General features: G+C 42.9%; 2 long non-coding RNA genes across 5 annotated transcripts in view; one reads left to right on the top strand and one right to left on the bottom strand.

Annotated features, from left to right (window-relative positions):
- The first annotated feature begins 246 nt into the window (after positions 1-246).
- Positions 247-9,731, top strand: Gm46821. 2 transcript variants are annotated; one of them, XR_001783963.2, is made up of 3 exons: positions 247-709; positions 9,175-9,260; positions 9,702-9,731. It is a non-coding gene; the product is annotated as a predicted gene, 46821 (long non-coding RNA). The 2 variants fall into 2 exon arrangements; XR_001783964.2 differs by having other exon boundaries at positions 9,350-9,728.
- Positions 839-27,635, bottom strand: part of Gm34119 — a 32,257-nt gene continuing 5,460 nt past the window's right edge. The window contains exons 2-6 of one of the 3 annotated variants that reach the window (XR_376029.2): positions 16,639-16,719; positions 14,997-15,408; positions 2,755-2,828; positions 1,408-1,490; positions 839-1,309 (exon numbers count right to left, since the gene is read on the bottom strand). This is a non-coding gene — a long non-coding RNA (predicted gene, 34119). Of the gene's footprint in view, positions 1,310-1,407; positions 1,491-2,754; positions 2,829-14,996; positions 15,767-16,638; positions 16,720-25,413; positions 26,458-27,635 lie in introns of those variants that run through there. The other 2 variants (XR_003954549.1, XR_376028.2) reach the window with 2 other exon arrangements.

Below are 27,635 nucleotides of genomic sequence, written 5' to 3'. Positions count from 1 at the left end.
TGACTATAAATGCATACATATACACTATATAGGAAGATTGTATTTTTCTCATGCAATAACTTAATTCTCTCAACAGAGTATAATTTTTTTCCTTTCCCTATTTTGAAGGAATGTTTACTTCTAAAGAAATACAAGTTTCATCACATATTCCACAGACCAAAAATGCCCTGGGGTGAAAGTCCAGAAAAAGCTCTTTCTCAAAACTCCCAGAGTCAATTTGAGTTTTGGCCCCAAACCAGTCCCACACTGAACCATTTGCCCCGGAGCTTGGGAATGGTTGGAAGCACTTTTGAGCTGCACCCAGAAGGAAGCAGCATTTATCTAAATTAAACCTGTGAAGTACTACTTAGCCCTGGGAGGGAACTTGATTCACTTATTCATAAACACTCACTCAATTAGCTCACTTCCTACGCTTGGACAGGCATTGAGCTATGTCCTGGTTAGATATGACTGAAGGCCCAAGTTCCTTCCTTTAAGGAATCTAAATTCAGGGTAGTAGCAGACCAGGAAAAGAAACATGCCGTGCACATGTCTCTCCAAAGCTGACCACAGGGTACTGAAGGAGCGCCACAGGTTAGTGCATATTGAGTCTGAGCTCCAGATTGCCACCAGGTTCACCTGTGAACAATTAAGTTTCAGGGTCCAATACCAAAGCTTTTGTCTGCTCTGAGGTGTCAACTGCCTGTGACCTGAAGGGAAGAAATCAAAGGTATTGTTGATATCATTGTTACTATTATCAGTGCGTGTGTGTGTGTGTGTGAGTGTGTGCATGTAGTATATACATGTGTGGTATATGCACAGGTGTAAATGTTTGTGTGTGCTGTGTGCATGTGTGGAAATGCATGGGTGAACAGTGTGTGTATGTGTGTGGTATATGGGTGTGTGTGTGTGTGTTTACAAGGAGACCAAATGATGACATGAGTGAACTGTTCTATCACTCTGAGCCTGTCACTGGACCTGGGACTAGGCTGATGGCCAGCAGGCCGAGTGATCTCCCTGCTTCGGGCCCCATAGCACTAAGGTTGGAGGTGCACATGGCCATGGTTGGCTTTTCAATGGGCCTTAGGATAAGGACAGAGCTTCTAATGCTTGCACAGCAAGGATTCGCACCCACCAAACCATCAACAGCCCCTGCCGGTATTATTATGAGACAGGGTCTTGCTCCAAAGACACTAGAAGTGGCCAATAACTCTTCATGCAGCTCCGTTTGGCCTGTACCTGATGTGATTCTCTTGTCTCGGTCTCTTGGGTGCTGGGACTACAAGCTTGAGCCACCACACCTAGATAATCACTATATTCTTATAATGACCTAGAAGAAAAACAGAGCAATCTATAGAACAGTCTTATTCATAAAGTAATGTGAGTTAAAATAATGTGTAAGGATTTATTCAGCCATTGAGTACTTACTGTGCAGCACACAGCCTTAAGGGTGCTGAGGTACAGGCATGAGAAGTCACAAAATCATGGTTCTCAGATAGCTTAGAGCACGGCTGGCAAGGCATAAACAAATAACCAAATAAAGGGTAGTTCATGAAACTCCCAACCGAGTCCTGACTGGGGCCCCACTTACAGGATTCACCTGGCTCATACATGCACATGGAGGTGATTTTTCTAGGGTCCAGCTGCACAATTAAGATCAACAAAAATGGAAGTTGGAAATGATCTGGGTGGACAAGGGGACAGAAAAGATGCATTCTCTCTACCATTAGCTTTTTCAGCTCTGTGGATTTCTGGGAACAACACGTTCTATGTACAAGTCTATTGTGCCACCCTAAACCTAAGTCACCCTATACCAGTGCAACAAGAGGGCTGCCATGTTTGAGGGCACACCCAGGACAGAAAATGGCTCTGCAGCAGGTCCACTACAGTTTCCCCTAGAGCTGTGTTCATTAAGCGATCTGAACTACCTGCCCTTCCTCAGAGCATTGCTAGCATTTTGCTGTTCAGGTAAAAGAAGAGTTAAAAGGAATAGTTACGATGCTGGAAACCCTGGGCAGATACAATGGTGGGAGGGTGGATATCCGAAGATTCAGCAGTCTGCTATTTCAGTGAAGTTTGGTATGTGAGGGGGTCTTCACAGCAAGAGATGCCTCACTTTATCTCTCATTCTCTGCCTTATTAGGAAGCCCAAGTCTAAGAAGCCCCTGGGGTTCTAGAAGCAACACATTCTGAGATGGTACTGTTCACCATGATAGAGAAGCTTCCAGAGCAGAAGGCAACAAGTCACACTGTGTCTGTAGTTGGGAAGTAGAGAACAATGAAGGTTGCTGGCTAGCTCACTTCCCCTGTTTTATTCAGTCTGGATTCTCAGCCCACGGGATAGTACTGTCCACATTCAGGACAAATCCTTCCACGTCAATTAACCTCTATCTAGAAACTCCACCCAGACATGCTCTGAAGTTGGTTCCCACCGTGATTCTAAAGTTCATCAAGTCGGGGAGATGAACTATCACAGACCTCAGAGACTAGTTCTAATAATTCTGTAGGACTAGAAATTCCTGGTCCCCAAAGGAACAGAACAAGGAGCCCTATTGAATTGCCACATACAGCTTCAACTGTTTGCAACTCATATGTCCAGAGAGCAGTAGGCAAGAAGTAGAATCACTACTGAGGTAGGGGTAATTGATTCTGAGCAGAAGGCAGAAAGGCCTGTTTTTACACAGTTGAGGGCAAGGATGCTCATGTATAGAATCCATGAATCCACTTCCCCTTGGTAAGTATCTACCATTGAGAGACGTGAGCTACTTCACCAACCTTCTCTTTCTGAGTTTCTCCTTGGAACGAAGACTATAGAAAGCACAGAGAACCTGCTTCCGAGCCCGTAGGATCTATGGGGAGAGACATAGATGGATGTTGATCACATGTATCATTCCCATCTCTCTTCAAGAGAATGGGATGCAAGGAGGAGGTTGGTCAGTAGTCTCCAGCAGCTGTACCTTTGGATGCATCCAAGTGTTCAGAGCCAGAGTACAAGCAGGCCAGTCTCACCCAGGGATTAAAACAGGGATGGGTTCCCATAGCTGGCCCATTATGCCCAAAATGTGAAAGTCCTCAGGTGAGCACCTAAATTCTGGATCTCTTCACTAGCCTGACCAAAAGGACTACAGAGCTTCACTGTGGTGTAGGGTCCCATCCATCTGGTTCTTCTTCTCTCTCCTTTTATGTGTGGCAGATCTGCATCACAGCCTGAAAGTTCTTCCCACCTACTTCTTCCTCTTTGCTCCATCCCTCATGGGCCTTGCCCTCCCAAGATCACTGCCTCTCTTGCCTCTTCTTGGTGACTGCTTCTTGTGGGACTATAAGTGACATAGAGCAGAGTGAGTTTATTTCTTGGAGTTGAGAATAAAATTCTAGATAGATTCTAATCCAGCATGTAAGAATACCCAATGTACAAACGCAAACTTGAGAGGACTGACACACATATTAGCAAAACAGTATAAATGTCTACGGGGGTAGTTAGTTAAGTCACAATGCCCCAGCAGGTAACTCCTTAGATGGAGAATACTTGACAAATTCAGAGAAGGAATTGTCTATTGCTCAACACCCCTATAAGGCAGAGACTTTTGGCCAATGCCAAGGCTGCATTACTGCAGGAAAACTGAATTCCAGTTAAGTTCCGTGGTCAGAAAGAGAGATTATTAAATAAAATGTTAGATGACTCAGAACACAGGCCTCCTTCGCTTGAGCTACAATCTGTTCTGCCGCAGTTTTCTGATTACAGGGCGTAAGCATTTCATTTTGCAGAGGCAGTAGGTTTTCCAGCAAGGAGGGCTTATGAGTTAAGAAAAGTATATTCATGCAAAGTTTTGGCTTGGTCTCTTATTTATCATTTAGATTTTTCTTGCTATAAAAAAAGAGCATTTGATATTTTTAGTGTGCCTTTCCTTCCGAACTTTATGTTTAAAAAAAAGGCATGTTATAGAATGGCTGTTTTTCTTTGTGAGGCAATGGCATGCACAAACAGATATCAAATTAGAGACAAACGTATGTATGATTGAGCCCCCTTTAACCACGACTGAAGATTATACAAAACCAACACTTGATAAGAAGGTATGTTCACTAGGCAGGCATTCAAAAGATCTATCCTTGGTTTTGTATTTTCCCCCTAAATATAATTAAAGAGTCTTTTAGGGTCTTTATGCATCCGAACTGAGCAGTTTAATCATCAAAAGTGACTGGGCTCAAAGTGCTTTCATTAAGACTAGATAATGGTCAGGTTTTTAAATTTTGATTAAATGTTTTTCAAAAAACCATAGGAGAAGTAGCAGAAGGAAGACGAAGCAAGGCACGCGTATCTGTTTGTTATAAGTTATAAACAAATGCAGAGCAAGTGTGAGGGGGTAAGCCTGGAATCTCATGATTCAGGAGGCTGATGTGGGAGGATTATGAATTTGGGGCTAGTCTGTGCTACAGGGGATACTACCGTATCTCACAACAAAGTATTATACAATGAACAGGTAATGCATGTTAATGACTTTGTGCAGGCTCATGGGGATTGGTCTCATTTATCCCAGACAAGAAGCCTGTTAGAAAGGATGTCACCGCTGAGTTCTGACACTTATGTTCTCATTCTCACTTGCCTTTTTTTTTTCTCCCAAAGAACAACCTGGAGAGAGAGAGAGAGAGAGAGAGCACAGACGAGTGTAGGTTGGTCTCCCATGGGTTCTTCAACAGGGCTAGTCTCTATTTATTTAAAATAGAATTTGAGGATCCTGATCTTAGTTATGGTGAGTTAGAAAAATACTCACTAAGTGCCAAAGAATCCAACTTTTTAACAAGTTCCACAAGTGTTTCTGATGTACGTGAACCATGTTTGGAAACTGCTCGGCAGGAGGATTTCTGAAGTTGCTTTTAACCTTCCCAGGCAGCTTTTCTGTGTTTATTGCCATGACTACATTTACAAACATCTCACTAAGGAGCAAGGGAAAATTCTAAATGGTTTTAAAGATGTTTTACTTAGTTTACAAAGTTACTACCTTCCTGTCACTCCCATATAAGGGCATGAGTTTGTCTCATAGGTTGTGGTGTGGGAGTCCACTTTGTTGACTAATAGGTCTGGTCTGGAGTTTCTCTCTAGGTAACAGAACAACACTGTGAGCCTTGGATGGGTCAGGCCTGCAAGCTTACTTTAGGCTTGCTTTACGTAGGAAAAGGCCAGCACCTGTAGAGAAATGAAAACACAAACAGGATTCCTCCTGCCTCTGGCCACACCACAAGCGGTTTGGCAATCTTTTGAGCTCTCACTGAATGTCCAGTAGGTCACTGAGCGCCAGTTAGCTAAGGTTATAGCAGAAAAAGGAAAAAGAGGAGACGGAAGATCAGAATAGAGAGGATTAGAAAACAACTGGAGAGAAGTACGCAAGAGACTGTCTTTCTCCTGAATCTACTGGAAAAAAAAAAAAAACAACCCAAAAACCAAAAAATGCCATTGGTTGGATCTAGAGTTCTTTGACTAAACTTTTTAAAAATTACATTTCTATTTATTTTATGTGTAGTGTGCATGTCTCTCTCTCTCTCTCTCTCTCTCTCTCTCTGTGTGTGTGTGTGTGTGTGTGTGTGTGTGTGTGTATAGAGGTCAGAGGATAACCTATGGGAGTCAGAATTCTACCATGTGGCTTCCAGATATGAAACCTGAGTCAACTTTACGTGCTGAACATCTTGCTAGCCTGAAATAAGGGGTTCTTTGGTACTCCAAAAACCCAAGATTCTTGTTTTCTGTCTCAACTGGGGCAAAAAATTGGGTAGAAGCAAAACTACAAGATCAGCAACGGAGTCTTCAACCTAAAAACAGTTTATGGGACTGGAGAGACGGCTTAGCGGTTATGAGCAATCGCTGCTCTTCCAGAGGACTAGGGTGGAGCTCCAACATTCACATCGTTAGGTGGCTCATAACTCCCCAAAACCCCAAGTCCAAGAGGTCTGATGCCCTCTTCTGACCCCTGAGAGCACCCAAAAGTGTGGCATACATTTACACACACACACACACACACACACACACACAAATACAAGTTTACAAGACAGTTGTTGCTTCAAAGCACAGGGTAGGGGCCTTTCTCCTTTGGAGCTTCCCTAAATGGCTGAAAAGAAAAAGTGGGGAGACAAAAGGTTCTCAGATTAGACTTCACTCAGTCTCTCTTTGATAATATTTTCACGCTATTCCTGAGCATTGTAAAATATCGGCTTTACCTGACACCTCCACAACACGTGACCAGTCTATCTACCATAGCTTTGACCCTCAGGGTGTTGCTGAGGCCTTTATGAACAGTGAACTGAAAGCAGTCAGCCACAGCAAGATCTTCCCCAGTTAGTATGCCCCCCTCGGAGCAGACTGCACCGTTTCATCTTACTTTGGAATGTGTTTGTATTTTAACATTTGGATATGGATGCTTCTAAATTTCTGGGAATTAAAATGGGGTTTAAATTTAAAAAAAAAAAAATAATGTTGCTCTTCTGGGAGGACCTAGCTTGGAGGAAACTGGAAAGCAGGCCAACTTCTGAAAGACAAGTTGAATATGCAGAGGGAGGGAACAAAGTGACAAAGACACTGAAAGGCAGATTTGTCATGGATTTGGACAATCAATGCTTGGCCATACTGAATGAGACAGTTCAAACACAGCTCTTCCCTGGGTCATGCTCCCACCAAACAAGAGACAAATGTCCATTTGATCAGTGTTATGTAAATATATTTTAAATATTGGATATATTTGAAGGCAATAGGTAGATAAGACTTAGATTGTTTCCCTCTATCCTGTGTGTTTGTTTTTGTTGTTGTTGTTTGTTTTGTTTTTATCTTTTTATCTTAATATAAAAGATAAAAGTAGGGGATTCAACTCCCTAAATCTTCCCCGGGAACAAGGACTTCTCAGGTAATGTTTTACATTTTCTCTGTAGTTCTCTCCTCTATCCTTACCAACTAGTATTTTCCCACAGTAGGATTGCTCTGGAATGGTTGATGGGAGAAAGGAATGGAGGTACAGGCTGGTGGATTGTTTTGCCCCAAGATCCCTACCTCAGGAAGCTAGACTGGCAGGAGCCATTAATTGTTGACGAGCTCTTTAAGGTATAGCTCTTGAAGTAAAAGAATTCAAATTATTTCGCATGAAGGGTCTAAGCAGTTTTGAGACAATCAACACATCTTGGTAACTTTGAATAATCTACAGATTTTATCTGCATATTGATTGGTAAATAAACATCATTTCAAGGAATTGTTCTGTATACTGATGACAACACAAACATTATCAATGTAATTTTACAATTTGGGCAAAGTTGTCAGGTTATTTGAGATTTTTTTAAGCACACACACACACACACACACACACGGGGGGGGGGGGCGGGGAGAGAGAGAGGGAGCAGACAGACAGACTCAGTCAAATACCACATATTTTGAAGAAGCCAAGGACCTCTGCCTCCCCAAGGGGAAAAACTAATAATGGGGTTGTGTGAAAGACTGTTCCTGGGGAGACACAACATACACATCTACTCACCTCAGAAGTTCACCTTGGTAAGTCAATGAGTCATAGGGGCTACTTAATAGGAGTATGGATGACGGATTACTTACAGGAGCAGAAATGACTCAAAGACACCTGCGTCATCAAAGCCCACCCCAAAATGGGTGACAGTTTACAAAATCTAGGACCTTTGAGCATACTGCACAGCCGACAAGTAGCTTGACTTGTTGGAGAGCATCCCTTTTAGGTGACCCAGTTGTTCTAAAGGTTTTCCAGGCAGCTGGCTGGTTTCAGTCAGCATCCCCTTTGCAGCTGGGCTTGTCTGAGTGATTCTCAGCAGTTTGGCTGGTGTACTCTAGTGACCTAGTGAATGTGTTCAGCTTCAGGAACTTCCTTTTTTTGAGTTGTTTACCTTCTGATTTAAGGGGTTTCCCTGGAGGGTAGACTGTGGAATGTTTCAATCTCAGAGGAAACAGACACACACAGCAAACATCCTCTCTACTGTTCACCTGTAAAATGCAAGAATCGGGAAGATCTTTGAAAGGTTTGTCTAAATCTCTTCTAGAGTAGGAAAAAAACAACAAACAAATAAACAAACAAACCACCGCCACCAGCAGCAACAACAACAAAAAGCAAGCAGCCAACCAACCAATCAACCAAGCAAGTAAATGAAACCCAGAAGCTTACTGAATCTCCCAAGCGTACACAGTTAGCACTAGTCTTTATCATCAAAGGTTAAATCCTTTATCTGGTGTGTGTGCCTTCACATACGGTTCTCAACCCACCTCTTGAGGAAATATACTGAGAGACCTTCTGAGACTCATTAAAGAAATTAACCTAATGGAGGTTGAAGCTGAAGGTGTCTTAATTAGTTATTAAGTTTATTAAACCTAACTCTGATGAAGACCCTCAGGGCATGCTCATATTAAAATATTTTAAAGCCATATAAAAATCCCAACTTTAATTACTAAGTACCTATGCAAGTCTGGAAAGATAGGTTTTCAACCAACTTAGTTGTCAATAAGCAGGAGTGCGGGGTCAGCTCTTCTGGTATTACAACTTATTATACCAGGGCCCTCAGTGAGAGCAATGAGGATTGTCTCTGAGTCTATTGGATAATGAGCTCTAAAGAACCACTGGGGAAAACACTAACCTCTGATGCATAGGAGAACAAGTAGATGATGATAACATCAATTAATTTATTCCTGGAAAGAATTGCATAGTGATGAGCAACTTGTTTTGCCTGCTAACACATATGGATGATGGGAAACAGTGTCCTACTTGTTAGCTTCTCTGGTGTTTTTGTTCAAATCTGCATTTCTCATGGTTTCTTTTGAGCTATGACCACAGCACTCCTTAAAAACAGCTGCGAGTATGCTGCAGATGGCTAATCTCCAGCACATTGGTATTTCTGCACAGATTAGTGGGCAGCTGCTACAAGTAGGAAGCGATGCTTTCCTGGTCTGACATCTCATGCCCCTTTGTCTGTGTTGTACCATGGCCTAGTATGCCATGTCCCTGTCTTCCAACTTCTCTGCCTAGCTTCTGCTTCAGTGTCCATGTTTCAGTGTCATGTCCTCCATGATGTTTGCTTCTTTTGTTCTTTCCTGACCCACAACACGTTCACAAGTCTTTCTTTGCACATGTTCCATTGCTTTTAACACATAGACTCCATTGCAGCTCCTTTCAGATTATATCCCAAGTCACTAATGTTCTTTCAAGGCAGAACGGAGTCCCACAAAGACAGCGTCTGCATATCTTTCACCTCCAAGCCAAAGAGACTGACTTCAGGAGGCATTTCCTGCATATTGGGTAAGCATGCACTGTTGCTCGTTGGTCTCCTAAAATAACTTTGCTCATAGTTTCTCTTCTCTGCTCTACATTTTTGTCTTCATTCCTAGGTTTCACCTCTCCTCTCCTTCCTACTCTGGAGCCCTGAAGGACCTTTTCACCAGAAAGAGGCTTGACTCCAGTATCTTTCTATTCATCCTGTAGGGAATTTGTTGAGTCTGCTCTTTGGGGTTAAGGTTAGGGTTTCAGCTTTGTCCCACAGACTCTTAGCACCACCTCCTCCATCCATCCTGGCCACAACTAGCTATTACATGTCATCATTAGGATTGCCCCTGTGCTTTCATAGTCCCGTCCTTCGCTTACGTTTGGCCCTCATTTGTTTATTCAGTAAACACTGACCACTCCTTATGTGACCAGCACTGCTTGTGCTCTGTGCCATAAGGGTTCTCTCTTTCCCTTTAGAAACTCTTCTTGGGCTGGAGAGATGGCTCAGTGGTTAAGAGCACCGACTGCTCTTCTGAAGGTCCTGAGTTCAAATCCCAGCAACCACACAGTGGCTCACAACCATCCTAATGAGATCTGACGCCCTCTTCTAGTGCATCTGAAGACAGCTACAGTGTACTTAGATATAATAATAAATAAATCTTGAAAATAAAAGAAACTCTTCTCTTTTGTCTTCAAGTGCATCTGAAGACAGCTACAGTGTACTTAGATATAATAATAAATAAATCTTGAAAATAAAAGAAACTCTTCTCATCTAATGTTGCCTTTTAAATTCTTACCTCTCTTTCCACCTCTTGGGGTTTGTTACACTTGTAGGCTTTTACATTTCAGTTTCACTTGGCATTTTGTTCCGTGGTATTCTGTTGTTGTTGTTTTCTTTTGTGGGGGGGAGTGGTCTGGCTTGCTCCTCCAACAAATGAACAGTGCTCTAGAAGCCGGAAGCTGTCTATAGTGCAGTGTTTCCCTCTCAGCCTAGCACAACCCTAACCAGATAAGCTTTTCACAGTATGAATCTCTTCAATTGAAACGAATCTTAAGGGATATGTAGAAGAAGATAGAATGGTTGTATGTATGGTGGGAGGGACTTATTACAGCATCTTATTAATGTTTCTCTGTATAGCCACCGTAAGTATTTATGGTGCCCATGGAATTTGCCATTAAAAAAATAAGAGGAATTTGGTGTTGGGGGTGTAGCTCAGTAGGTTAAATGCTTGCTTAGCAAGCACAAATCCCTAAGTTTGACCTTTAGTGTGCTATAAACTAGGTGTCGTGGTACGCACATGTAATTCCAGCACTTGGGGGGTAAAGGCAGAAGGACCAGAAGCTCAGGGGCATGCTTAGCTATGTAGTAAGTTTAAGGCCAGCTTGTGACACATGAGGCATTGTCTGAAGGGGAGAAAAAAAGAGAGATTTAATGCTTTGATTGTACCCTTACACATAGCTGAAACTATAAAAATGTTTATTCACTATACACAAAAGAAATACAGAAGAATTTTGGCCTGGAGTTAAGGAGATAAAGAATAAAGGTAGAGAAGTTGGGGGAAGGGGCACTAGCAGGAAGGGAGGTCGTTTCTAGGAGAGACAGAAGGCCCGGAGCTTGCTCCAACTCTTTTATGACAGCTTCAAACTCTTGCCCAGCCCATTTCTGCCCCACACCTGTGAGGATGCTAAGAACGGTCATTCTCTAGGTGAAGTTCACCGCTCTTGACCTTTCCATTCTTCTGGGCCATCCTGTTCCTCAGTCTTGAACTTCTAGGACTTTACTTCCCTGGATGAGTATTAACTTCCTGTTAGGGAAAAATCATTCAGTCCTTTCCAGGGCCAAGTGCATCTCTACAGGCGATCAATTTGTCGTTATGACTACTAGCTAAAGAGGTGGCCATGGTGTCGCTCTTTGAGACATGAAAACAGTGAAACTTCTGTGTCATACATAGAGTCTCGTGAAGACATACATGCGTCCACGTACAGGCATTTATCAAATACAGATTTGTGTGTACGCACAGTTAAACCTCTATAAATCTCTAAAATTACATAAATTCCCATGCAGGCCCAACATGACAGCATGATAAGAAAGGAACTGGGGCCTTTCTACGATCATATCTCACTGGGCAAACATAGGGCAGGAGGTACGCTGCAGGCTGCTCTTTCTGGGAATAGCCCAGCACTTACAACTGACCCTGAGATCAACAGCGTCAGTGGGATGAGTTACAGTACTTCATGGCAGAACATCACAGACACTCAAGAGCGTATCAAAGCATTTGTCACTCAGGGGGCAGGAAATAAGCTAAAAGAATTCTGAGAATTGCAATCACACATAATAGTGTTATCATAGGGGATTTCAGAATTTGAGTTATGTACACATAGGCTTCTCTTGTTAAATAAGTTCCCCTGGCAGGTATTGCTTAGGAGCACTCAAGGAAAGGGGGCTCTGGATAGAATCAACTGTACTCACAAGCACTCAAGGAAGAGAGGTTCTGGATAGAATCAGCCGAGATCAGTCCATAGGGTTGGACAAATGGTATATAGTGTAAACAATAGAATGGGTTACAGCTAGAGACGGTGAAAGTCAATCCTGAGCCAGAAGAACAGCCTGGGCAGCATCGCTCTGAGCGATCCCCACCCTGGAATGTGAGAGTGTAGCACCATTATGGTGGACAATGCAGTCACTGCAGTCTCAGCCTGGGCATCCGGTGGCCATGGATTTGCATACCTCCTTGTCTATGGGAGCATGGGATACCACTCAGTAGTAGGGAGAGATATGCTTCTGACCTGATTTCAAACTGTCAGAGTGATCCACCTCCCAGGTGTAGCCCATTTTAGCCAGGGCCAGAGCCCACAACTCTACAATGTTACCAATACTTCCAGAAGATGGCAGATAAACAGAATCACAAAGGAACTTTAAAAAAGTTTCCAGACAACCATGGTACATGCCCATAATCCCAACTGAGACAGAAGAATTGCTGAGAACTTGAGGATAGCTTAAGCTATATCGCAAGTACTAGCCTAGCCAGGGCTGCATATAAAGAGCCTATCTCAAACCAAACAAACATGAAAGAGGAGGAGGAGGAGGAGGAGGAGGAGGAGGAGGAGGAGGAGGAGGAGGAGGAGGAGGAGGAGGAGGGGAGGAGGAGGAGGGGAGGAGGAGGAAGAGGAAGAGGAAGAAGAAGAAGAAGAAGAAGAAGAAGAAGAAGAAGAAGAAGAAGAAGAAGAAGAAGACGACAATGACCAATATCAACAAAATTTCGACAGATTTCTAGCCCCACCATCCAAAAGATTTAACTCATATGTCTGGGTTGAAGCCTAGCACTTCAACTTTTTTTTTTTAAACACAATGAGCTGGGGAGATATCTCAGTAAGTGCTTGTTGTATAAGCATGAGAACCTGAATTCTGACCTTAGAATCCAGGTAACAAAACACTACCCTCTTATAATTCCTTTGCCGGAGAGGTAGAAGCAGATGGATCCCCAAGGTTCATTGGCCAGCCAGCCTAGCCAACTTAACAAGTCCTACAGTGATGACAGTCCATCTCAGAAGTAGGGGGTCCACACCTTCCGAATAGCATCTGAGGTTATCCTCTGGCCTACAGACCCATACACAGACACATGTATCAACATACACACATGTATGCATATATATAAATAAAAATTGTGTAGCTAATTAATATACTTTTCCATATGGTTTGTTTCTGGGCAGAAATTAAGACTTTAGATCAGATCCAGTCTGCGTGACATGAATCTATTCATTTAACTAGATGTGGGTAGATGTAAGTCACTCCTCTAGCCCAGGTGAATATTTTTCCCTCTGAGAGCAAGAAGGATGGGTGTATGCTTGCCCTTAGGGGAAGAATAGTTTCCACAACTTCCCTCTCCCTAACACCTAGGACCGGGTATTTAGAGCTTCATAAATAAATACCAAGTTAAAATATTTAGCAAAGACACAAACCAGTATCCAGCAGCCTTCTCTGAAGCTGAAGTAAAACACATAAAATCACTGTTTTAGATCTCAGTGTCAGCTCCGCACAGTTGTTTTTTTTTTTTTTTTTTTTTTTATTGAGTGTATTTTAATGACTTGCCCTTTACCTTTGTAACCAAGAGCAGATCATTAGGTTGCAAGGCTCCCTGGGTATTGTCACTCCTATCTTCAAAGCATTACATAATCACCAACCCCTTCCTTCCACACCAGATGACACTGTGGCAAGATGACCTGGTTGTCATGGACACGTGATGCTCAGGATTGTGTGGCTTGAGGAAGCCTGGATAGGTGCCACTCAGGTGACTCTCTAGTGTCTCGTCTTAAAGGACGATTCTTCAGAGGTTAAATGAGAAGATACAGACTATATTTCAAAGCTTTACTTTGCAATTCCCCCAACGGCATAATTATGTCTAAGTTATCTGATAACTCACATGGTTACCAAATATTTGAAAGGACTAGAACAAATGATATCATGAAAAGATGTTTCAACCCTTTACATATAAAATAGCTTTTAATCATTCTAAGAATAAAAATGAACAAAAAATAATTAGCATTCCAATTAGTTTTTTTGGTTGATCAACTCAGACGTGATATTACCAGTACCCACACAAATCTGAACTTTATATCTGTAAGTTCAGACAAATGTGCTTTTTGATCTGAGTTATTTGGTAGAAAATAGTATGTAATTTAATAAATAAGTGAGATGCATGTAAAAATAGAGTTACAAACTTAGAAAATCAGCGGATATTAGGAAACGATAACATAAAATTTCAACTGTATTCCTAAACATTCTTATCAATACCAAGAAGTTCTCGTGGTGGGAAATTGTTTTTACTTTTCCCTCCTGACTGTAGATGAAATTCAAGATTTTGTGCCTTCTGGACTAGCACTCTACCACCAAGCCATCCTTCAGCTCCGGTCCTAGTTCCCAATGATGCGAAAAAGTTTGTAATATGCCTCATTTGGAAGACATACCCCACATAAAAAAATTATCAAAACTGTATCCAACCTATTTGTTCACCCATTTCTCTGATTCTGGCCAAGTGTTGAAAAGCAGAGACAGAAAGCACATCAAGCCATGTTGGAAGCATAATTTAGTCAGCTTAGTGGGCCTTCAAAGAAAACCTCAAAGAAAGAGAGAACTGGTTTACTCTTAAATGATCAGTGAGGGTTTGTTTTTTGTTTTTGTTTTTCTCAGCATTTTTTTTTGGTAGTGAGTATCAGGATCTTTAAATGTTTGTTTTGTTTTGTCTGTGACAGGGTTTCTCTGTGTAGCCCTTGATGTCCTAGAACTCAGTCTGTAGATCAGGCTAGCCTTGAACTCAGAGACCCTCCTGTGTCAGCGTCCTGAGTGCTAGCATTAAAAATGTGTGCCACTGCTTTAGATTAGGGCTTTTTAATTTAGGATTTTCAATAGAAGTGGGTAGGCGTGTAAATGAGGGTTCGTGAGGCATGCTCGCATGCGTGTGAGTGTGCTGTAAGCCTATGTGTGCACACATATGTTTAAGTGTGTAGGTAGAGGCTCTCCACCTTATTTTTGAGTCTTTTACTGATCCTGGAGTTTGCTGTTTTGACAAGATTGGCAATATCCTCCCTCCCCTCTGATCCACTCCTTTCCAACTCTCATACCTGAGATTATGCGTATGCTGCCGTGCTCAGTGTTTTACACTGGTGTGGGCGATGGAAGCTCAGGCCCTCAAGCTTGCATAGCAAGCACTTACACACCGAGCCATCTCCCCAGCCATCTATCTGCCAAGAGAATCTATGATTTAGAAGCCTCACCTCAGTCTTCAACACACACATCGTTGTTACCATCTAAAAGATGATGAGGTGGAGATGGAGACCCCGGCAGGTTGGCTCATGCACTGTGGCAGATGATGAGGTGGAGATGGAGACCCCGGCAGGTTGGCTCATGCACTGTGGCAGATGATGAGGTGGAGATGGAGACCCCGGCAGGTTGGCTCATGCACTGTGGCAAATGATGAGATGGAGATGGAGACCCCGGCAGGTTGGCTCATGCACTGTGGTAGATGATGTCACTGCTCACTCTTTGGTCCTCTCTGTGGGAGTTCAGATGTGGTCATCTGAAGTGTAGGCAGAAATGATGTCTGTGATTTCTGGGCAGAAGCTTGGAGAGCTGCGGTGGGCTGTGCTTTCTCCCCAGCCACAAAAGCAGCAGTATTCGAAGTGGGGCCTGGAACACAGACCACGCTGAGTAGAGATACTTACAGTTTACAATGAATGTGTGGCATAAAATGGAACAAAGATGGAGTATGGTCAGCTACTGACATTTTTAGATTGTTCCTGCAACAAAGCCTATCTTCTCCTGCTTGATACACATGATAAATGGGGAAAAAAAGGATTCAATTCTGCTTTCTAAATTTCTAAGCTTTTGGCATCGAATAAAGGAGCTTGGCTCTGTGTAGGCACTCCATAAACATTTGTTGGGGGAAGGAATGTACGGTTGCTGCCCAGAATTGAACATAATATTTCAGATGTGATTTGATCCACACAAGAGGCACCAGGAATACAAATACTCTTTTACACTGAACATCTGTTAATGAAGGCTTAGAGGGCATTGCTTCTTGACAACCATGCTGGTTTCTTTGACAATGATGTCAACAGAATTATTGTCTCCTTAACGTGTGCAAAAGCCCTGGGTGGGGCATGTCATGGTTGATTCAAAAAGAAAAGATGAAAATTATTGTTTTCCAGCTGTTCATGATTTTATGAGGGAAGGTCAAACACCCAGTCAGCTGTGTCCCAAAGTCCAGGCTGAAGCGTGTTTTAGTAAATGGATTGAGTATGGGACTATAGGAGCCATGGACTTCAGTCAGTTACTTCTCACTCCATAAGCATATGTTGAGTGTCAACAATGAGTTGATTACTCTACTTATTTCCATAGACTCACATGTACAACACACACACACACACCTGTACCTAGAAGATCTCACAAGAGACGGATTGTTAGTGGGATGTTACAAAAAAGAATAAGAGCTCTGACAAAGTTAAGCTCAGAAAGCTATGGGTATGTGGATAAAAGACAGGAAAGTAACCCAGAAGAGTCAGGGAAGGGTTTCCTGAGGAAGGGATCTTCCAGATGATTCTTACAGCAGAGATGAAGAGAGGGTGAGGGCATATGGTGGTGAGAAGAACACTGGCTTTGTCACCTCTGGCTCTCATAACTGTAGACCACAGGGGCTGACGAAACTACAGGAATGTACATCGTTACAGTTTTAGAGTCTTGCATTAGGATTCCAGCATGGTGGGTTTGGATCAGGGCTCTTTTCCTGGCTCCCAGACAGCTGTTTTCTTATTGCATCCTTACATGATGTGCATGGCATGTGGGGGAAATTCATTTCTCAGAAAGACGCTCATCACACCAAATTCCTCCACCCTCGTGACCTCATTTCTCTATAATTACCTTGAATGATCTCCAAACACGATTGCACTAAGCTTTGGGCCTTCAACAGACAAATTTTTCAAAGACCTAAATGCTCATTTCCTAAAAAAAATAAAATACAATAAAACACAGTTAAAGGATCAATGGAGAAAGAAGGCTGAAAGGTAGAACGTGCAGAGCCCAGGAGACTTAGCCATGCAGTCTGCTCCTAGGGTTCCCAGTTGCGATAAGATGCCCACACAGAGCAGGCAGAGTTCCTTATGGCCACATTGGTACTGTGTAGTCATTCCCAACCCTCGCACTTTATCTAGAGATTAACCATTTGGTCAATTTCAGCCAATAAATATAGTTTCTGGAAATTTGAAAATGACAGTGAGGGACGCAGACTCTAAGAGTCTCTTTAGTTGAGTCATATTAACAGGTACCTCACAGAAAGAAGAGTGACCCCAGACAACTGGTACAACATAGACAGTGAGCCCTGTCGAGGTCTTTTAGCATCTGCTGACAGCATTGCCATCTCTTTTCTAATTTAGGGTCTTGATGCGTGGTTGTTCAGTTCTTCCTTAAACCCCGTGAACTTCCCCAGTATCTTCCCAATAAAAATGCCCTCATTTCCCGAGTTCACCACAGATAGGTTTTGTTCCTTGTAAACAAAGGAGCTTGTGCTATTTGGGGTTTTTATAGGCTACTGACGTGTATGGATTCCGCCTTCCAAGCAATGTAGGATTGTTGAGATTTCTGAGAAGAGAATTGGGCAGGGCTCTGGTTTTGGAATCATCATTTTGTTGTTGTTGGGGAGAGGGGCTGATTAGAGACATGATAGGGCTTTGGTTAGAAGGCTGCTATAACATCCTAAGCAAGAAATAACGCCGTCAGAGCAAAACACGGTGTGTATCAGTAATCCCAAAGGCAGGAGGATTTAAAGATTAAAAGTCTGTCAAAAATGAACTGAAACCAAACCACCAAAACCAAAATGACAGAGTGACACAGAGAGAGAGAGAAAGACACAGAGAGAAAGACACACAGGGAGATCAGAGGAATAGAAAGAGTTAAGTTTCAGAACTACTAAGAAAGAAACAGACTCAAAAAAGACTTAATCAAAACCACTTGATTATTGATCAAAACCATTGATCAAATAGCCATGCAAGGCACGGTGGCTCACACCTTTAAAGAACTAGAGAGGCAGAAGCAGGTGGATCTCTCTATATTGGAAGCCAGCCTGGTCCACGTAGCGAGGTCTCAAACAAAGCAAAACCAAAAACCAAACAAATAAGTGAGTAGGAATTACTACATTAATAAGACTACTTCAGAAAGTTGGATTTCAGTGACTAGAAAAGTGGAAAATGGTGCCACTCAATAAAAGAGTAGGGTTTGAAGATAGGGCGAAGAGTGCCGACACTTACTATAGACTGGATTGCCTGCAGTTGGTGATCAAACGTACAATCAAAAGACTCATCAATTAGATGCAATGATTTAGACCTGAGGTCTATTTGATACTTAGGTCAGCACATAGGTATATAGATTGGGCATGTTAGTGACCACTAGCAGTGGTAAGAATACCCCAGGGACGTAAGAGTATAAAGGACATAAGATAACTGGAGTCTGTCTCCATGATAGCCTTCTTGTCTACCACCTGTGCTGGCCCAGTTTCAATGTGAAGAAAGCCTTGTAGGCTTCTCTTTTGTTAAAAAATGATTTAAAATTGTATGAGGGGAAGTGGGAAGGATAAAGCTGAGGTTAGAGATCATTAAAGAATAGCGGCAACACACACACACACACACTACACACCACACACACACACACACACACACACACACACACACACACACACACACATCCATGGTTCTTTATCAGTGTGGGACAAAAGGCAGAGAAGATGAGCGGTTGGGTTATGGCAGTATTGGGATTTTTTTTTCCCTAATAGACATGTAAAAGAACGAAAGGGAAAAGAGATGAAGAGGAAGGTCTCTTGTTTCTAAGTTGCCTGGAGAAGGAAATGCTAGCAAAGGGGGTTGAGAGGTAAGTGACATCTAGATGCTCGATGCCTTTGATACAACTAAGATTCTCAGTTGCCAGAAGGTTGTGTTTAGATGGTGGAATTCAGGATTGCAGAGATGGAACAGTTCCAACTGACGGTAAGACAGAGAACAAAATCAAGGTTACAGGCTACTAAAATTAACAGACAACAGGAAAAGATTATGGATGTGTGCGTCTAGGATGCTTGGGCATATTTATAGGCTGATGCAAACAGTTCGTCAAAGCGGAGGAGTCAACAGGAAACAGATGAAATGCCCGTCAGGAGACTAACCCAGAATGCTGTATTCTGTAGAGTTAGAGGTCCACATTAGCATTAGGAGGACAAACTACTTATGATGGCGTAGTAACTATATAGAGACCCAATAGAGGACTGTAGAGTGCCCAAGGGTAAGAAAAATGGAATGATTTCCTTAATTGTGTTTTAAAAACTAATCTATTCTTTGACAGGTTTTTGTGTGTGTATACACATAATATTATACATATATACACATTTGCATATGTGCATATACATGTATCTAAGTAATATGGCCACACTTACCTCCCCACCTTTCTTTATCCTCTTCCCACCCTCGCCAGTTCCCCTCCTCCACCAAGTCCCCACCTTCCTTCCCTGTCTCCTTTTGTTTTGTTTCTGTTTTGTATTTTGTGACCCCCTGAGCTTAACCGGGGCCACCCATGTGGGGCATGGGTGTGGAGCTATCTGCTGGGACACAGATAACTCACCCGTGGCTATACCGCTGAAAAAGAGTTGAATGGAAGGAAAACATTTATAGAACTCAGGAGCTGGCTGTCTTGAGAAGACAATAACTTGGGTCAAAGAAAACTCAGCCAAGCTAAGGAGACATTTCAGGGAAGGTTCCAGAGGCAAATATCACCTCACACCCTTCTCTGTCCAGATCTGCTGCTGAGAAGGGCTGTAAAGGCCTGTCTGTGTGTGTGTGTGTGTGTGTGGGGGGGGGGGTTCTGGAGAAGAAGAGAGAAGAATAAAAAGATGGCATTAGATAGGTAAACCATGGACCTTGGTGAGATTGGAGGGTGGGAGAGACAGGCCACAGAAGGGCAAACTGATAGTGAAGATTTCTAAACAGGGGAGAGAGAGTCAAAATTCAAGTCTTAGATAAATGAACAGCATAGAAGCACAAGAGGTAAGCTAGACCTGTTGTGAATTCTAGCAATTCCACCACGTGAGAGGCCATATGCTCAAAGTCCTCCTGGGCTACACAGTGAGACCTGTCTCAAACAAACAAAAAGCAGAAAGAAGAGAAAGAAACAAATACTATGAGAGAAGAAGACAGAAAACACATAACATTCACAAACAGCTTTGCAGATTCCATTTTGTACAAAACAAAGAACATCCATAATTGAAGAGGTGGGGATGAAGATGGCGATCTGCTTCTGAACAGCGGGAGGACAGAGGTAAATGTCTGATGATTTTCTTGGAGAGCATGCACAGAAAGGCCTCCACGATCATGAACCCTGGGCAAAATCCGTCTGTCTTTTGTGTGATTGTTCTCCACTGTCCCTTGGCTATTCATGCTCAAGCAGGGAGACCACAGCTGGTTGATGGTGGGTTCACAAACCTCTAGAATTCTACTTCCTCCTTTGAGGACTAGAAAGGCACACATGCGGTGCACATACATAGATGCAGACAAGATATACACACATAAAATAAAAATAAATAAATCTTTTAAAAGTCAGCTTGTCTTTGGCCCTCTTCAGCTTACGTATTCTCAATCAGGACTCTCAGCTCTTCTCCTCTCTGAACCCCTCTCCTGTTTCCTCCGTTCTCAGATACTTTCCTGGGAGTTTTATTTATTTGTGTTTATAACATTTTACACAAAACAAGTAAATGATTCTTTAAAAATCGTCTTTGCTTGTTTGTTCCACCCCAGAGAATTCATAAAAATACAATGAGCCATGAGATAACAAATTTCTATCGGCCGGGCGGTGGTGACACACGCCTTTAATCCCAGCACTTGGGAGGCAGAGGCAGGCAGATTTCTGAGTTCGAGGCCAGCCTGGTCTACAGAGTGAGTTCCAGGATAGCTAGGGCTACACAGAGAAACCCTGTCTCAAAAACCAAAACAAACAAACAAACAACAAACAAACAAACAAAAATCTATCCTTATGATTCAGAACCCGTGAAGTGAACTTGGTGTGGCAATTCCTATCTGTCATCCCTGCCTGCATTTGGAAGGCAGAAGTCAAAAGACCATAAACAAGTTTGAGGCTATCCTGGACTATAGTGCGTTCTAGAGGAGCCTGGTCTACCAGAGAGAACCTCTCTTAGAAAACCAAAACCAAACAACAGCAGCAAAAACAAAACAAAACAAAAAAACAAGAAAAACAAATACATTGCCATTTGTGACAAGAATAAAAATCTAAGGAAACAGAAAAGTAGAATTGGCACCCATATTTAATCTCATGAAACCCAACTCATAACACTAAGTTGATGGAAACAAAACAAATACAGCATTAAAAAAAAAACCTTCGAAAATAATAATAAAGCACAAACACAGGGCTTCTGAAACTCAGCCACGCCACATCCTCTGCTCCCATTTGGATGTGACACACTGTTTTAAATGGCATTGGGTGGAGGCCCAGCAGGAAGGAAGCATCGGATATTGCTGGAACATATCTTTGTTTGAGCAACAGCTAAATGAGAAAGGTCACCATTATGCTTTGCTTTCAAACCCTGGGTCTGTTTTGAAATTAGCTCTGAACATTTCACCACAGATGCTGATTTATAATCACTGAAGCTCATAATCCCAAAGCATTCATCGTTTTCCCCCTCCCTCCCCAGCGAGGTGAGGAGGGTACGTTTATTTCCTTGCCACTGTTTGGATCACAATATGTCAGGAGAAGGTAAAATGCCCTTCATTTATGAACTTCAGAATTCCCGGTTATACAAAATTGCAACAGTTAAGTTTAAAGGACATCTAGCTTTCTAATTTCCTCTGTAATTGGGGGAGGACGGGGGATGGGGACTTGTTAAACTCATTGCCAGTGTTGGAGATGCAAGGCTCTTTAGCTATTGTTTCTCAACATTTATTGCATTCTTGTGCTGGATCAAGCACAAGGCCCGGAGATCCTAAGCCAGGCTAACTTTCTTTTGTGCAAACCGGCAAGTCCTATAAACTCCAGAAGCCCTCCTCCCAGGAAGGGCCGAGTTCCACCAAGAACAGTAGAAGCAGCTCTAGCACACATTCCTGGCACAATTTGGGAAGGGAGAACAGAAATCTAGCAAATCTCTCCGTTTATATTTTTGGTTTTCCCGGTTGGCCCCGCTGCTGTATTCCCATGTCTGGAGCACGTCCCACTGTGCGAACTGGAGCTCTCAGAATAAACGTTGGGAAAGGCTGGGTCCACCCTCCAGGGATAAGAGAGCCAGGGAAGGAGGAGGAGGGGGCAAAGGAAAAGGGAAGGGGACTCTGTCTTCCTGTGTTTGGATGACCTTTCCCTGTGTTTATCTGGAGAGACTGGGCAGCCACACTGTGTTTGGTGTTAGGCTGCCATGCGGCCTAGTTTTATATGGGCAAAGGACTTTTGTCTTCGCTTAGAAGGAGTGGGTTTAGCTCATCGAAAAACAGAGACAACAAAAAAGTTCACTAGGGTAAGGGCCTAAAAAAAGAAATTGTTTTCTTTAAAAATGTTTTTCTAAAATATTTATTAATTTATTTGAATGTGTATGGATGTTTTTCCCTGCATGCTGTGCACATGTCTGATGCCCACAGAAGCCAGAAGAGGGTATGAGATTCCCTGGAGCTGGAGTTACAGATGGTTGTGAGCCACCATTTGGATGCCGGGAATCAAACCTGTGTCCTCTCTAAGAATGATTATCCCTAATGGACTAGCCATACGTTCAGCCACAAGAAATCTTCCTAAAGGTTCACATTAGCTTGTGTCTAGCCGGTCCCCTCCTGTTCACTGAGATGGATCTACCTGTGTGTCTGCCTTCCTGCTAAGGCGCGGCTGAAGAGTGTCTTCCTTGGCCCAGATCTCTCCAGATCCTTTTTAGTTTAGTTAAACCTATTTAACCATTTCTTTATTTAGAAATGGGTCCAGCTACAGAGCTCGGGGTTGACCTTGAACTTAGGACGCTTCTGTCTCAGTCTTCCAGTGTTAAAACTGCAAGTGTGCGCCATCAGCCAAACCTTCAACTTTTAGCATCTATGAATTCCACAAAACACACACATGTACACATGTACATAGCGTGGGCCTATCATATTCATAAACCAATACTTAAAAGAAGAAGAAAAGCTGGAGAAATGGTGTTAGATAAACAATAGAAAATCCTCCTCCAATGGCCTCCTTGTGCCAGATGTGGTGACCGGCCCTAGACCTACATGGAGCCGGCTACACAGGGGGCGTGGACAGGCGGGAAGCAGCTTGCAGCAGATCTTTGTGCTCTTTCTTTAGCTGGCTCTGTGATTTGGACAAGTTATCTTCTTTAGCAAAAAATTTTAATGAAATATTTGATAGAATATTATCCAGGTTTAAGTGGGGAAAACAATTCCAAGACAGGCTAAAACACACATGACTATTGAAGGCATCCTAAATGAGATAAAGCAGTCATAGAAGACACAGACTGTATGGCTGTCCTTCTATCAAGTGGCCAAATTCAACAGATAGAAAACCCAACACTTGCTAAAGGTCAAAGGGTAAAGGAAATGGGGGGGGGTCACTGTTTAAGGGGCAGAGGTTCAGTTCACAGGGGTCCAGTTTACAACAGGAAACGTAATATGTGGAGATGACACCTGCATAACAATGTGAATGTAGCTGATACCCGTGAGCTACACTCTTAAAAGCCAATTATTTTAAATGGCAAGTTAGCAAAAACTTGTATTTTATTATGATTTTTTAAAAATGCTGCAGATAGCCTGGTACACAGCATACTGTGAACACGTAATGAATGCTCATAACACAAAGATCACTCCTCCCCGAACAGCCCCAAGGGTGGAACACCCGCAGCTGTGCGCTTACAGCAGCTGAAATGGGGCTTGAAGGTGATCACTTGCTGCCTAGTAGTTTCAAATATTGCTTTGATTACATTAAACTTCTGTTCAACAATGTAAGAGTGCTACATATCTCTGTGGTAGCGCTTAGATGCTGCTTGGGGTTACATTTCTTATTTGCAGGCTGAAACAACTGCAATTTCAGCTTCATTCCAGTTTTGAGGACATCCCTCCATTCTCTTATCAGCGGTGGCTGCTGCTGTCGCCGCTGCCGCCGCCGCCACCACCATCACCACCATCACCACCACCACCACTCCCTTGCTCCCAAGCAGCAAGCCTAGGGCCTCTCACAGGCTAGCCCCTCTTCTGTGTTCTCTGCATTCATCACATATGCTGATTTTTCAGATGGGTTAGAGTGAACACTATCCATTACGACCCATTTTGCACGTAGGAGGAAAACAAAGTAACTCTTCCTCCTCCTTCTCCTCCTCCTCCTCTTCTCCCTTCTCCTCTTCCTCCTCACTCCCACAGTGTCTGTCATTTGAATGCAATCCATACTGCGACTGCTTTAGTAGTGTTATCATTCCTGCTATTCATGTCTTAACTTCCACATCCAGCTTCTGGAGACAGCGATTAGTTCTTTAGAATCCCCTTAAGACCAGTTTAGTGTTGCATTGAGTAGCAACTTGCTAAAAACCCTTTAATGATGCTGATGCAGGAAATACGATTATGATGAGTGGTCCACACAGCCGTGATTCAGATTGGAGGCCAAACAACAACCCATGTATCATTTTCTTTCTTTCTTGTTAGAAAAGATGCTGGAACTTTTTCCTCATAGTTTTAGGTCAATTGAGGACATAAGGTTTCCTAGTCAGCAGGAAAATAAAAAAAGATCAAAGCTGGTCACAAAACAGATCTGCTGGTGGGCCTGTGTGCGAGGTAGATGTCTTTTACTGATAAAATTCTGAGGATCAGAAACAGGCAAAGGTGTTTATAGAGCCAGCAGAGATGAGGCCATGGGGTTTTTTCCAAGAACATCTTAGAAAACATAAGAGGTCATTTCAGGTCTGCAAACCGTGCCTGGTGCACAACCGTTTCATCTCTGCATGGGTGCGGGGAAACTCAGGTCTGTCCACCTTTCCCAGTGACACAGAGCCACACTTTCAACTCTGGCTCAATGGCTGCTCCTCTGGGAGATGTAGAAAGCAGGGCAGAAGCTCACCAGGAAGGTGATCCTGCTCAGGGGACTGGGACTGGGCAGCTAGAGCCCCTGCACACCAGTATATCCTCAATAGTGACAGTATGAGTGGCTGTGTTCTCACCGTTAGCTTCTGTCCTCTGAGTACTTTAAATATCGCCTCTTGGATGAGAACAGCAGCCGCATCTCTATGTAATAGGAAAACAAAAACACCGATGGATGAGGAGCAGAGGCAAGGCAGGAAGCACAGGGAAGGACCAAAAGCTGGAGGAATTTAAAGCAATGATCTGGGCCAATGAGCCATAGAAACCCATGGAGCAGGTAAATGTTACAAGTAGATTTACATATCGGAAAGATGAAAGAGACTCTTGTCACAGGTTCTTCTGGGGACCAGAGAGATGAAGACTTGAGCCAAGAACTTTGTGATACCAATGGATATAAAGAAATGAAAAAAAGATGTTTTCAGATAAAACTGGTTCAAGATTGGATGGAGAAAATGGGAGTAGTGGTGTCAAGATGAGCGAACACCTATAATGTGGATATTCTTTTTATTTCTCTCTCAGTCTGTGTGTGTGTGTGTGTGAGAGAGAGAGAGAGAGAGAGAGAGAGAGAGAGAGATTTGCGTGTGTGTGTGTGTGTGTGTGTGTGTGTGTATGTAACCAAACTGAAGAGCTTGCATGTACTAGACAAGTGTGCTATTACTGAGCTAGACTCTAACCCTCATTTTTAAAGGTGTGTGTGTGTGTGTGTGTGTGTGTGTGTCCATCCAGAACATGCATGTGGAAGCCAGAGGGCAGCCTCAGCTCCCATTCCCTAGCTGTTGTCCCTTGTTTCTGTGTGTTTCCTTACTTGAGGAAGGGTCTCCTGTTGGCTGGAACCCCCAGGGAATCTAGGCTGCTTGGCCAGTGAGGTCCAGGCATGCTCCTGTCTTCACCTCTTAAGCACTAGGATAACAACTGGGTACCACCACACCCAGCTCTTTAAAATGGAGGCCCAGGGCTCTAAACTCAGGTCAGATGTTGATGCCTTAAGGCTAGCACTTTCCTGTCAGCAGCCTCATCAGTGCCAAGCCCTGGATATTTTGAGATGAGATCTCGATCCTCTTGTCTTTGCCTTTTGCCTCCAGAGCACAGGGATTAAAGGCATGTACCACCTCACCCAGCCGCAATGTGAGCAGTCTACTTAGTGGTATGTTCCAAGACTACATTGATCTCTTATGTTTATTTTCACTGTCTCACCTCAAGATTCAGATAATGTGTTGTGGCTGACCATACATAAGATGCATGATAAGAGGCAGTTGAATGGGTGGTTGCTGGCAACTCTTGGATAACACAGTTACCACATCTGCCCACATGTTGGGTCAGTGAGTCTAGACTAAAATAACAACTCATTTAGCATTGCTGGGGTCCAGGTTTCTGTGGCTGAAGGAAATACAGAAAGTGTTCTGAACGCTGATGGGGACTGTGAAGAAGCAGCCAGAAGCCTTTGGAGAGACCATTCCACAACCAATGTTCAGAGTATCATCTCTTCTTGGTTGCAGTAGCTGAGCCTTGGGTGTCCTTGGGGTGTATACAGTTTCTTTGGGTCTTTCTGCAACCATCAGACAGTCAGGATGGGAGAAATTTGATGGGAATCAGCGGCATCCTGAGCCTGAAAAGCCCCAGAGAAAAACCTTAGAGTCATTCCCAGAGTGGATAGGGATTGCCTTGCTGAAGCCTGGGTTCACAGAAAAGAAAAATGTTAGCAACTATTTAATGTGGGTTGGAGAGATGGCTCAGTGGTTCAGAGCATTTACTGATCTTCCAGAGGACCCGGTTAGGTTCCAAGCACCCACATGATGGCTCGCAATTCCAGGAAATCTAGTCCCCTCTTCTGGCTTCCAACTGGCACTGCATTCACATGGTATATAGACATCCATGCAGGCAAAACACCCATACAAATACAAACACAAAACAAAACAAAAACCCAAAACAATTTCACTTATTATTTACTCATCTTTTTTGAGACAGGGTCTTACACGGCTCATGCTGGCCTTGAACTCCCTGAGATAGCTAAGGTTGGCCTTGAGGTCCTGTTCTGCCAGCCTCCACCTCCCATGTGTTAAGATTATAGGCATGTGCCAGCACACCCAGCTCTCAAAAGTTTGGCTTGTAATACCATGTATTTATGCTCACAACCTCTTCTTAAATGGTTCTTTAATGTTTTATGCCTAAGTGAAAGAAGAAAATAATCCAAAAGGTAATTTGAAACATTCAGACTGCTTCATCTGCATTTTTTTAGCTCTTCAATTTTCAAATGCAGGCTTTTATTTCCAATGATATTTCTTTAAAGATGGAAGCAATTTCTTCTCTAAATGAGCTCTAAGACTCTGGTGTCTTTATAGTTTCAAAAGATAAACTTTGCTTTGGACCTGTAGAGAAATATTTAAATGTCATAACCTGAAAATAACCCTGGAGTTTCCCACACTCCAACAAAACCTTCAATTGCCAGATGGATGTGCACCAACGTTTCCAGATTCTCTGGGGAACACAGTTGGGAACGCTAAATTCCAAAGAAAGAAAATGCTACGGGAAGATACACACAGTCAGAAAACAGGGCTTTTTACCAGTGAGTGTTCCACAACACAAGGAAGGCTTCTAGCACAGTAGTGTACACACACATCACAAGACAGAGGTCAGCTATGATTTAGTTTTCATTTTATGAAGATATTTACAATAATGACAAGACCAACAAAACATTAGCATGTCTTGTTCAATCAAGGGAAGCCAGTTATTTCCAACCTGAGTTTACTGAATACTAAGTTGGTTTGTCTCTTTCTCCACCACCCA

This window comes from Mus musculus, chromosome 3 (genome assembly GCF_000001635.26).
Source record: "Mus musculus strain C57BL/6J chromosome 3, GRCm38.p6 C57BL/6J".
Lineage (NCBI taxonomy): Eukaryota > Metazoa > Chordata > Mammalia > Rodentia > Muridae > Mus > Mus musculus.
The sequence above is the reverse complement of the archived record's forward strand: the minus strand, read 5'-3'. Positions and strand labels throughout refer to the sequence as shown.